The following is a 9,723-nucleotide window of genomic DNA, read 5'->3' on the forward strand; positions in this document are numbered from 1 at the left end:
ACCCCCTCCACTCCATTCCGCTACCCCCTCGCTCCACACCCCCCGCCCTGCTACCCCCTCCGCTCACCCCCGCCCCGCTACCCCCTCCGCTCACCCTCGCCCCGCTACCCTTGTCCCGCTACCCCCTTCGCTCACCCCCGCCCCGCTACCCCCCTCTGTCCCAGCCCGCTACTCCCTCGCTCCACTCCGCTCACCCCCGCCGCCGGTCCGTCCCCTCACCCCTCACCTCTCGCTCCGCCTCCTCCCGCCTCTCCGTCCTCCCGTTCCACCTCCGCCTTCCCCTCTCGTCCTCACCCCCGCCTCCCCCTCGTTTATTCGCCCCACCCCACCCCCTCCGCCCCTCCATTCCCCCCCGCCCCCCGTCTGCCACCTCGTCCCCACTCCGCCTCTCCCTCGCTCCCGCTTTTGCTCCCGCCGTCCCACCTCACCAGTCTCCCGTCTCCACGCCTTCACCTCGCGCCACCTCCGTTCCCGCCACACCCAGGCTCCACCCTCCCGCTTCTACCTCCCCTCGTTTTTGGGTGACAACCTCTTCCTCATCGGAAGCCTCGCAGTTTGTCTTGGCGGTATGGCGGCTCCCTGCCTGGAATCGGGGGCCCAGACGGTCCCTCCCTCTCCAGAAACATACCGCGTCATCCTGACTGAGCAGCAATCATCTCGGGTTTAGGAGGTTGCCAATGACTTTGCTCTTACCTCTGTCTATGGCAGAGTCATTGGACATTTTCCCTCCAGATCAGCCATCAGGGACTGGCTCCAGTCCACTCTCATGCTAGAGGACGGCCATATTGAGGAGGTGGCCCTTATGGGAAGGGGCATCTTCTGGCTTAAACTCTCCAGTGCGAAAGCTGCGAGCAACCTGATTGCTGGCTCCCCCACGTCAGTGGACGGAAAGATTATCATGATAGTTCCGTGGTACCGTGGATTCAGCGCAACAGATTTTGATGCCCGGTTTCGTATACCTCGCCATCCAGTGACGCTAGTTTTTCCTGGTCTTGCTGCTGAGCTGCGGTCGATTGTTAGGGACCTGGGTTCCCACTTCGGCTGGGTTATGCACGATACTTTCGTCGATGCGGTGACTACGGCAGGAGCCCCTCGAGTTCGTGTGGCTGTGGCGGATCCTGCGACTCTCCCGGCTGTGATCGAGATCGTGACAGATGCCGGCAGCATCACCCAGAGCATGGTAGTCACCGGACAGCCAGGACAGTGTCTGAGGTGTTACGGCTTTGGACACCTGGCGGCTGCCTGCTCACGTTTCGCCAGCTCTTCTCGACCTCCCCCGCCTCCCCCCTCTCCGCCCCCTCCCCCCTCCAGGCAGCCACGCCAGGAGGAGCAGAGGCAGCCGGAGCCCGGACCAGAGATTGCTGGCGGCTGGATTGAGGTTAGAAGAAAAAGAGGAAAGAATAAGAAGATTTTTGATAAAGGCAAGGAGGCAGAGGTTACCCCGCCTGTAGCTGCACCTGAGAGACCGGATAGGCAGCCGCCCCAGGGACATGGGAGAGCATCTTCTTCGACGGTAGCCCACCCTCCACAGCCTCAGGTCCCCCTCTCTTCCTCTCCCCAGCCTCTCCCCATCCAGCCCCAGCCTATCCCCCAACTGCACCCCTTGTCTCCCGACCCGCAGCTTCAGCCCCCTCGTCCTCCTCAGTCTTCTCCCCCTCCTTCTCAGTCCCAGTTCCAGTTGCAGCCCCATCCCTCCCCCCCCGCCTCTTCCAGTTCTCCCGTAGAGCTAGCTGCTCTGACGGTTCCTCAGCCGAGGGCAGTTCCCGCTCCCCCTCCTCCTCCTCCGCCAGCCGCCCCTGAGGAGTCTGAGCTGCCTATTCCCCAGCCTCCTCCCCCTTCCCCTCCCCCTCCGCTGGCAGGACACCCGGAGTCTACACCACCACCGGAGCAGGCTTCTCTGTCCGCTAGCCCCTCAGTGGCAGACTCTGATGGGCCTCAGCTTCAGGAGAGAGCTCCTCCGCGACTTTTACAGATCTGGCCCCTGGGACTACTTGGATGTGGCCGACCTCAGGACCTTCCCTGCTTGCCTCGACATCAGTATCTTTCTGCTCCGCAAAGGGGCGGATGGAAAGATAGCCGCCTTGGCCCCTAGGGATGGCCCTAGCTTTGCTTTCACGTTCCTCAGCGACGGCACCGAGACCTGGACAGACGACTCGGTCTGGGAGGCTCTCAGGGAGCAGACGCATGCTCAGATTTGCTCCTGGATAGGCCCGTCCAGTGGGCAGCTTCTCGAGACTCAGTGGTCCGAGGGTGACGTGCGCCTGCGGTGGCGCTGCGCCACCAAACGATTCAGACTGATTGTGATCCTCAGGACCCTCTGTCTTGGCCCCTCCCCCAAGATGTCAGAGCCTGGACGCCTCAAAAACTCCGTGCCTTCTACAGGATGTCCACCTCAGAGATCTCGAGCTGGCTCGAGGAAGCCTTCGCTCATGGTACCAAAGGCCTCTCGCCTTTGCTGAAGGTGTTGAAGGACGGGCAGGACGACCCCGCCTCCCCCTCCAAACCTTCCCATAAGCGCCAGCGCGTCTACTCCGAAATGTCAGACCTCGACCGCGAGCAGACAGTTGTTCGCTGCCTCCCAGTCCTCACCATGAGCCTACACCTCGTATCTTGGAATGTGAACGGGTTTCACTCTTCTGGCACCCGTGGTCCCAGAAAGCTCATTTTGAGACAGGAACTTCAGCCAGCAGTGATAGGACGTTTGGATGTAGTTCTGCTTCAGGAACACAAGCTTTCGGCGGCTCACTCCCGTAGATGCGGGAAGATCCTCCCTGGTCGCTCTCACACTTATTGGGAGCCCTCGATCGGCGCACTGGGGAGGAGTGGTGGTGTCTGTACTTCCGTGGGAGAGCAGCTAGCCCAGGGAGTTTTCGGTCATGGCACGTTGATTCCAGGTCGTGCCCTCTGGGTAGGTCTGGAATTGGAGGGCTCCAGAGTTGGAATTCTCAATATTTATGCTCCCACAGATCTCCGTTGTAGAGCCACCTTCTGGAGGACAGTTACAGGGATTCTCCCAGACATGGATTCCTGGATTGTTGGAGGTGACTTCAACAATTTGGAGACCTTGGAGGACCAGCAGGGCAGAGGACCGGAGTTTACAGGTATGTCTCAGGCAGAGCAGTCCGCTTGGGACTCTTTTATCTTTGCGACAGGAGGAAGGGATTGTTGGCGAGACCCGTCCTTCCGGCGTTGGCACGGGAGCTTGGACATCTCGTGGGGTTTCCGCAGGGAAGGAGGTAGACTCCTGGAGAGGCTGGATAGATTCTATGTTAGTGATTGGGCCATCAGCAGAGGCGGTCAGGCCGGTATAGTTCCAGGGACGACACTCTCCGACCATGCGCCGGTGCTCTTATCATTAGATTCGGCAGCTCAGGCCCTTCCCCCCCGCTCATGCCGGATTCCCGACTCCATTTTCTCGAGGGAGGACGTGCGCAGCAGTATTTGCGGTCTTTGGGATAGAGACTGGGGCGAGTGCGCGGATCTGGTTGATTCAGTGGCGCAGGCGTTGCAGGAGTCCAGCCAGATCTGCCAGCTCGCAGCCCTACAGGTTCGACATGAGTGGTGGGGTAGAGAGAGAGCCCTTCGGAGAGACCTCGCCTCCATTCAGCGGCTCCAGCAGGCATCCTCGGGCTCGGAGGAGCTTCGGACCCAGGCCCTTCAAGCCAGAGCCCTTCTTGAGGAGACACTCCAGCGTCGCTCAGAGTTTTCCTATCATGCCTCTCTCTCCTTCTGGGCTCGGAAGTGTGACCAAATGTGCAGGGAGTTCTTCAGGACACATGGCCAGAGAGCTGCAGGTGATCAGCTTCGGAGTCTCAGGACAGCGGCGGGACACATCGTCACGGATCCGGGAGAGGTCTTGGGATTGGCCACCGACTTCTACAGGACCCTTTTCCAGCAGGAGCCGCTTGCTTCCTCGCACTCGTCGTGCCCGTGAGGAGGTGTGGAGACACACTCCTTCCTTGGTCCAGCCTAGCATGCAAGCGACGCTGTTGGCACCGTTTACCACGGATGAGATGCTGGAGGCCTTGATGGCCATCGATGGACAGAAGTGCCCAGGTGAGGATGGGCTATCCCGGGCATTCTTCACCTCCTTCTGGGACCAGATCCATCAGCCCCTCTTAGCAGCACTTCAGAGGATTTTTAGCAGCGGTTATATGCCAGAGAGCCTCTCCTCGGGACTGATTTGCCTCATCCCGAAGGGAGGAGATAGACAGGAGATCCGTCAGTGGCGCCCGATCACTCTCCTTACCACTGCCTACAAAATCCTAGCCAAGATGATCAGCGCCAGAGTTCGGCCTCTACTTTCAGACCTCATTCACGACACTCGGACAGGCTTTGTTCAGGATCGCAGTATCCTGGATAATGTCTTCACCTTTTCAGAGGCGGCGGAGTGGGCTCAGCACAGCGGATCACACCTTGCCATCCTACTTCTCGACTTTGAGAAGGCCTACGATCGGGTGGACTGGTCCTTTCTGGAGGGGACTCTGGAGCGGCTAGGTTTCCCAGTAGGTTGGATTTAGGGTATTTCAGCTTTGTACAGGACAGCCTCTAGCAGAGTCATCATTGGAGGTAGGATGGGTGAGCGTTTTAGCTTGGAGAGATCAGTGCGTCAGGGTTGCCCCCTTGCCCCTTACCTGTTTCTCTTCTTCGCCGAGGCTATGACTTATTACCTCCGGGCGAGGTCTACAGGGATCAGGGGTGTTCGCCTTCCCCTCCGGGAGGACACGGAGCTCTTGGACTCGGAGTACGCGGATGACACAGCCCTGTATGTCCAGGACGATGAGTTGATGTTGGAGAGGGTGAGGATGGCCCTGGAGGTCTTCTGTTCAGCTGCTGGTGCAAAAATCAACTGGAACAAATCAGTTGGTTTCCTCACAGACCCCGGGGCGCGTTCTCAGTGGGGGAGGTTTTTGGGTTTCAGGTGGATCCCGCGGGGACAGACAGCTAGATACCTGGGTTTTCAGGTCGGCCTGGACATCACGCCAGCTCAGCAGTTTCTCCCGGTGCTAGATTCCATCCGATGGAAGCTGGCTTTCTGGAGCACTGCTAAGCTTTTCCTTGCAGGTCGTGCCTTGGTAGTCAACCAAGTCCTTGCCACGGCTTGGTATGTGGCTTCCTGTTGGTGTTTCTCGAGATCCAGTGTGGCACAGCTTAGGAGGCTGGTTTGGAACTTCCTTTGGTCCGGGGAGGATGGCCTCAGAGATACCAGAGCCAGGGTTGCTTGGCAGACAGTTATTCTTCCGCAGGCTGAGGGAGGCCTGGGAGTCATCGATCCAGAGCTGCAGAGTCAGGCCTTGTTAGGCAAGTTAGTCATCCGCGGTTTGACCCCGGGGGGGCAGACGTGGAAGATGCTACTTCAGCGGGGGGTCGGTTCTTGTGTCCCGCGACGAGGTGGAGAGTGGCTCCCGTCCCTCAGGTGGATCTTCACTTCCGTCCCGCTTACTCAGCCCCGTTCCCCACTCGTTCGTAGCCTCCTCATGGTTTGGAGGCGGCTCCGCCTCAGTCTCATTCAGTCCCCTCCCCGCTGTCAGGAGGAGATTGATCGCCAGCCGCTTATCTGGAATGATCAGGTCAGAGATGTCGAGGGCCTTCAGTTGGGGGAGAGATCACATATCAGGTGGGATGGTTGGATGAGGGGGCCAGCCCGGTCCCTTCGAGTTTGGAGGGACACGTACAGATATTTGGAGACGACTGATCTCGCAGACGCAGCTAGAGGTGCTCGTGGAGCCCAGGCGAGACGCACGGAGATCGACGGCGCGATCCCAGCTGATTGGTTGGTTCCACCTGAGCCTCAGATCCTCATGCCTGGTTACGACCGTTGGCTGGGACAGCAGTTCACCCCCCGTGGCATCCCACTGGTGGTCGCAGGACGTTTGGACGACTCCTCTATTTCTTTCTTCGCGGTTATGGGGGATGGACGACTCAAGAGAGAGGATGCACTCATCGACCCCCTACTCCCATGGCAGAGGGTTCGGATCGTAGGCCTTTTGGGGAAGGTCTGGCGTACCGATCCTAGCATTGAGCAGGATCAGCTGCAGCTTTGGCGACTCTGGCTCTAGGAGGGGCGGGCCTTGTCAGAGCTTGAGTGGGACCTAGGAGAGTGGAGCTGGCCAGAGGTTGTGACAGGACAGGGGCCGACCTCCTTCTTTGCCTACAGCACGACTTTGGGCAGGCGAGTTCTTGGGAGGATGCAGAGCCGCCCCCCCACCCAGCGGCCCAGTTGGTATGCACAGGGTATTTCCAGGTTCTTTTTGCAGGCCTTCTGGAAGGCCTTGTGGGAGAGCTGGCAGCCGCGGAAGATCTCCTACTTCCTGTGGCTTCTCGCCCACAAAGGTCTTCCGGTGGGGAGCTAGTTGAGACAGATAGGCCAGGACGAACGCTGTCAGATCTGCCATGAGGTTGAGGAGTCACCAAAGCACTGCCTGTGGAGCTGCACTCGTGCCCAGGAAGTGTGGAGGTGGACTTTCGGGATTCTCACTTGCGCAGCACCAGAGCTAGGCTTGATCACGTGGGGCGCGTTCTGTTGGTGCAGCACCGCACCTGGTCTACATCACTTATTCGAGGCATGCCAGCAGGACCCCACTTTCCTTATCACGCAAGGTACATGGGGGCTGCTCAAGGGTATCCCGCAGCACCTAGCAGAGGCGGATACAGGAGTTCAGGAGAGGCAGCCAGTCTGGGAGATTATTAGCAGCATAGCAGGGTGGCACATTTGGACCTCGCATTGCGCGCAGATCCTCGGTGGCACCTCCTTATCGACTGCCCAGATCATGACTGATATTTGGTGCGAGATTATTCATACCCTCAGAGGCCAGTGGGACCAGATTCAGGGAGATTCCCGGTCCGGTCAAGAGAAGCGGAGACGCTTCCTTCGGACTTGGAACACTCAGGGCCTCTTCTTCGAGCAGACTTCGCAGGGCCTTCGGTGGCGCTACTCACCACCCCGATGGCTGTTCATTCACACTCGCCTTATCCCGACGTGAGAGAGTGATTTATTGTGTTATCTTTTAGGGCTGTGTCCGATTTGTGAACGCAGCCCGTCAGCTACAAGCTGACCTTTTGTATCTTGTTCTCGAAGTAATATAATTAGCACTGTTTTTTCGGCAAAAAAAAAGGTTGTTACCATGTTTTGTTGGAGAACTTATATATAAGTCCAACTTACAACTATATTTATTTGGAGAAATTATATTATAAGACATGTCACAAATTTTATTTCGTCAAAAAAATTGTGTTCCAGGTTGGCTCAAAATTATATTTCTTTGGAGAAATTACGTTCTAACACAAGCTACAACCATATGTTTTTGTAAAGATTAAAAGCTTCAACTTGAGCAAGAAGCATATTTTTTTAGAGAAAGACTCATAGTGAAGTAGGCATGATAGTTTATTATGATGGCATGGACATGGAGACTTGTCAAGAAGTTAATATTTTGTTTGTAGAGTACACATTTTGGGGCACTAAGTACTATGTGTTTTTAGGAGAAGATTGAGTATTCAACTATATCTCTGAAAAAATTATGTTGGAGCTTAGTAGAAGTCGTATATCTTCAATAGAATTACCCTAGAGTCCAAGTAAATGTCATTTTTTTGGTGGAGAAATTAGGTCTCAACCTAAGTCACAACCACATTTCCTTACTTAAATTATATCTCAACCTAGCTCACCACTATATTCTGTCAAAGAAATTATGCTACAGTCTAGGTTGCCAACTATATTTTGTCAGAGAAATCATGTATAAGCTTAGCTCACAACCATACTTCTTCGAGTAAATTAGGTGACAAGATACAATCGTATTTTGTTAGAGAATTAATATCCTAGGTGGCTAGCTCAAAACCATGTTTCTTTTGAGAAATTAGGTTTCAACATTATCATGCAATTGTACCATACACACGCATGTTGTATGTATATTGAAGAGCATGTATGGGTAAATATCATGCGATTGTATCGGCCTATGCAAATACATGCATAGCAGTCATACACACATAGGTTATCTCTGTGTTTTTATCATTGGTTTTAGAAGGAAAAATATTGATGTTTGGAAGGAGTGGAGCTTGATGATGATCCTGTTACTTTAAAAGGGTTCACCAAAGACCGCATCACTACTATTGGATCTATGGTCCTAAAGGTGTACATCAATAGAATACTATGTGAACACAGGTTCCATGTACTTCCATTGGAGTACTTAGGCTCACAGATCATACCAAGGCCAGGCAGCACAAATACAAAGCCTACATTGACTGGGAGCATGATATGGTCTACTTTGGCAATGCATCGCAACCAGGATACGTCCCATTTGTCGTAGTAGACACATATCGTACAATTGATCCTCATGAAGTTTCAGTGCCAAAAAGGTCAATTCCATAAGATGCTGACTGACCCAAAGTGCTTGAATGCAGAGATGCAACTACTCAAACCACCGTAGATTCTAGCTTACATCCAAAGCCCCTTAGGTTCTAGTTTCACCACCCAAATAGGTCACAAAGAAACAGGAGCAGATCAAGCAGGTAACCCAAGTAGATTTGGATAGCCAAACCTTCTCCACAATATCACCAAACCTACAGAACCAACAGAAAGCCAAAACAAGTTTACAGGTCACCTCTTCGAAAAGCATGAACATCCAAGAGAACCAAGTGTCTAAACAAAGCCAACAGCAAGTAAAAAAAGCAAAATCCAACGAAGAAAATGTGGATTCCAAAATCCATGTTACATGCTCAGTTAAATAAGCAGTGGATATGGGTTCCCAAGCAGGTCAAATATAAACCACCATTCACTCACAAGTCAAGGCCAAAGAAGCAGGTTCCACAACAAGATCCCAAGCCACAAGTCAAATCTACGTGGGCATGAAAACCTAAACAGGTTGCCCAAGAACTTCTACAACCACATCAAAGCCATATCCCGATGGGTGTGGAAGTTGATAGCATCTTCTAAAAAGCTATCAACCCAAGCCAAACTAAAAGCCAAAGCTATGTGGGTATGGCAACCAAAATCTGGCAATGCGGAGCTTCCCTTCAGTGAAAGCAACCAATTGAAAAGAAGAGACAAAGCTCATATGGAGACCAAATATGACATTTGAAACATGCCTTGAAGAGTCTCCAACAGAACCTCAAGTGGGTGTCCCAAATTTTGCGCCTTTAACTCATATGCCGTGAAAAGCCACTCGAAGGGACTACACCCGACTGATTTCAATGAAATATGTTCTAAAGGAAATAGTCGCGAGACAACTAGATGAAGAGGCTATGCTATTAATAAGCTTCAGGTGCATCTACAGATGAGGAGGAGTTGGAAACAATTTAATGTGATCCAAGTCCATCAACCTCATACCTCCAAAACAAGCTTCAATGTCTACATCATCCACAGTTCAAGAGGAGGTTTCAATAGTAGACTTGGTTCAGACATCAATGGCCACCACTTCCGAAGCTTCAACGTCAAATCTAGTCTCAACCTCAACACTACCACAAACCTTCAAAGAATGAGCTGAAGTTTTGAAAGGTCGTTCTTGGAACTCATTCTTTGATATAGGTAGGCAAGCCTCACCTTCAGAAGCCCTTGAGCACATTGTTCAAGACCTTTTTCCTTTCACAGCATACTGTTACCCATGCATAAATCTATGATGCATGAAATAGGGCCACATTATAGGTTCGTGCATAGACACATATTCTTTTATCCCATGCACATGCACATAACTAGATTTAATCGTCGTGGGGGGGAGGCATTCTAAATGCGGACCC

The sequence above is a fragment of the Dipteris shenzhenensis genome, unplaced genomic scaffold (genome assembly GCF_047967505.1).
Source record: "Dipteris shenzhenensis isolate YYH24624 ecotype China unplaced genomic scaffold, Dip_SZ_1.0 scaf0046, whole genome shotgun sequence".
Taxonomy (NCBI): Eukaryota; Viridiplantae; Streptophyta; class Polypodiopsida; order Gleicheniales; family Dipteridaceae; genus Dipteris; species Dipteris shenzhenensis.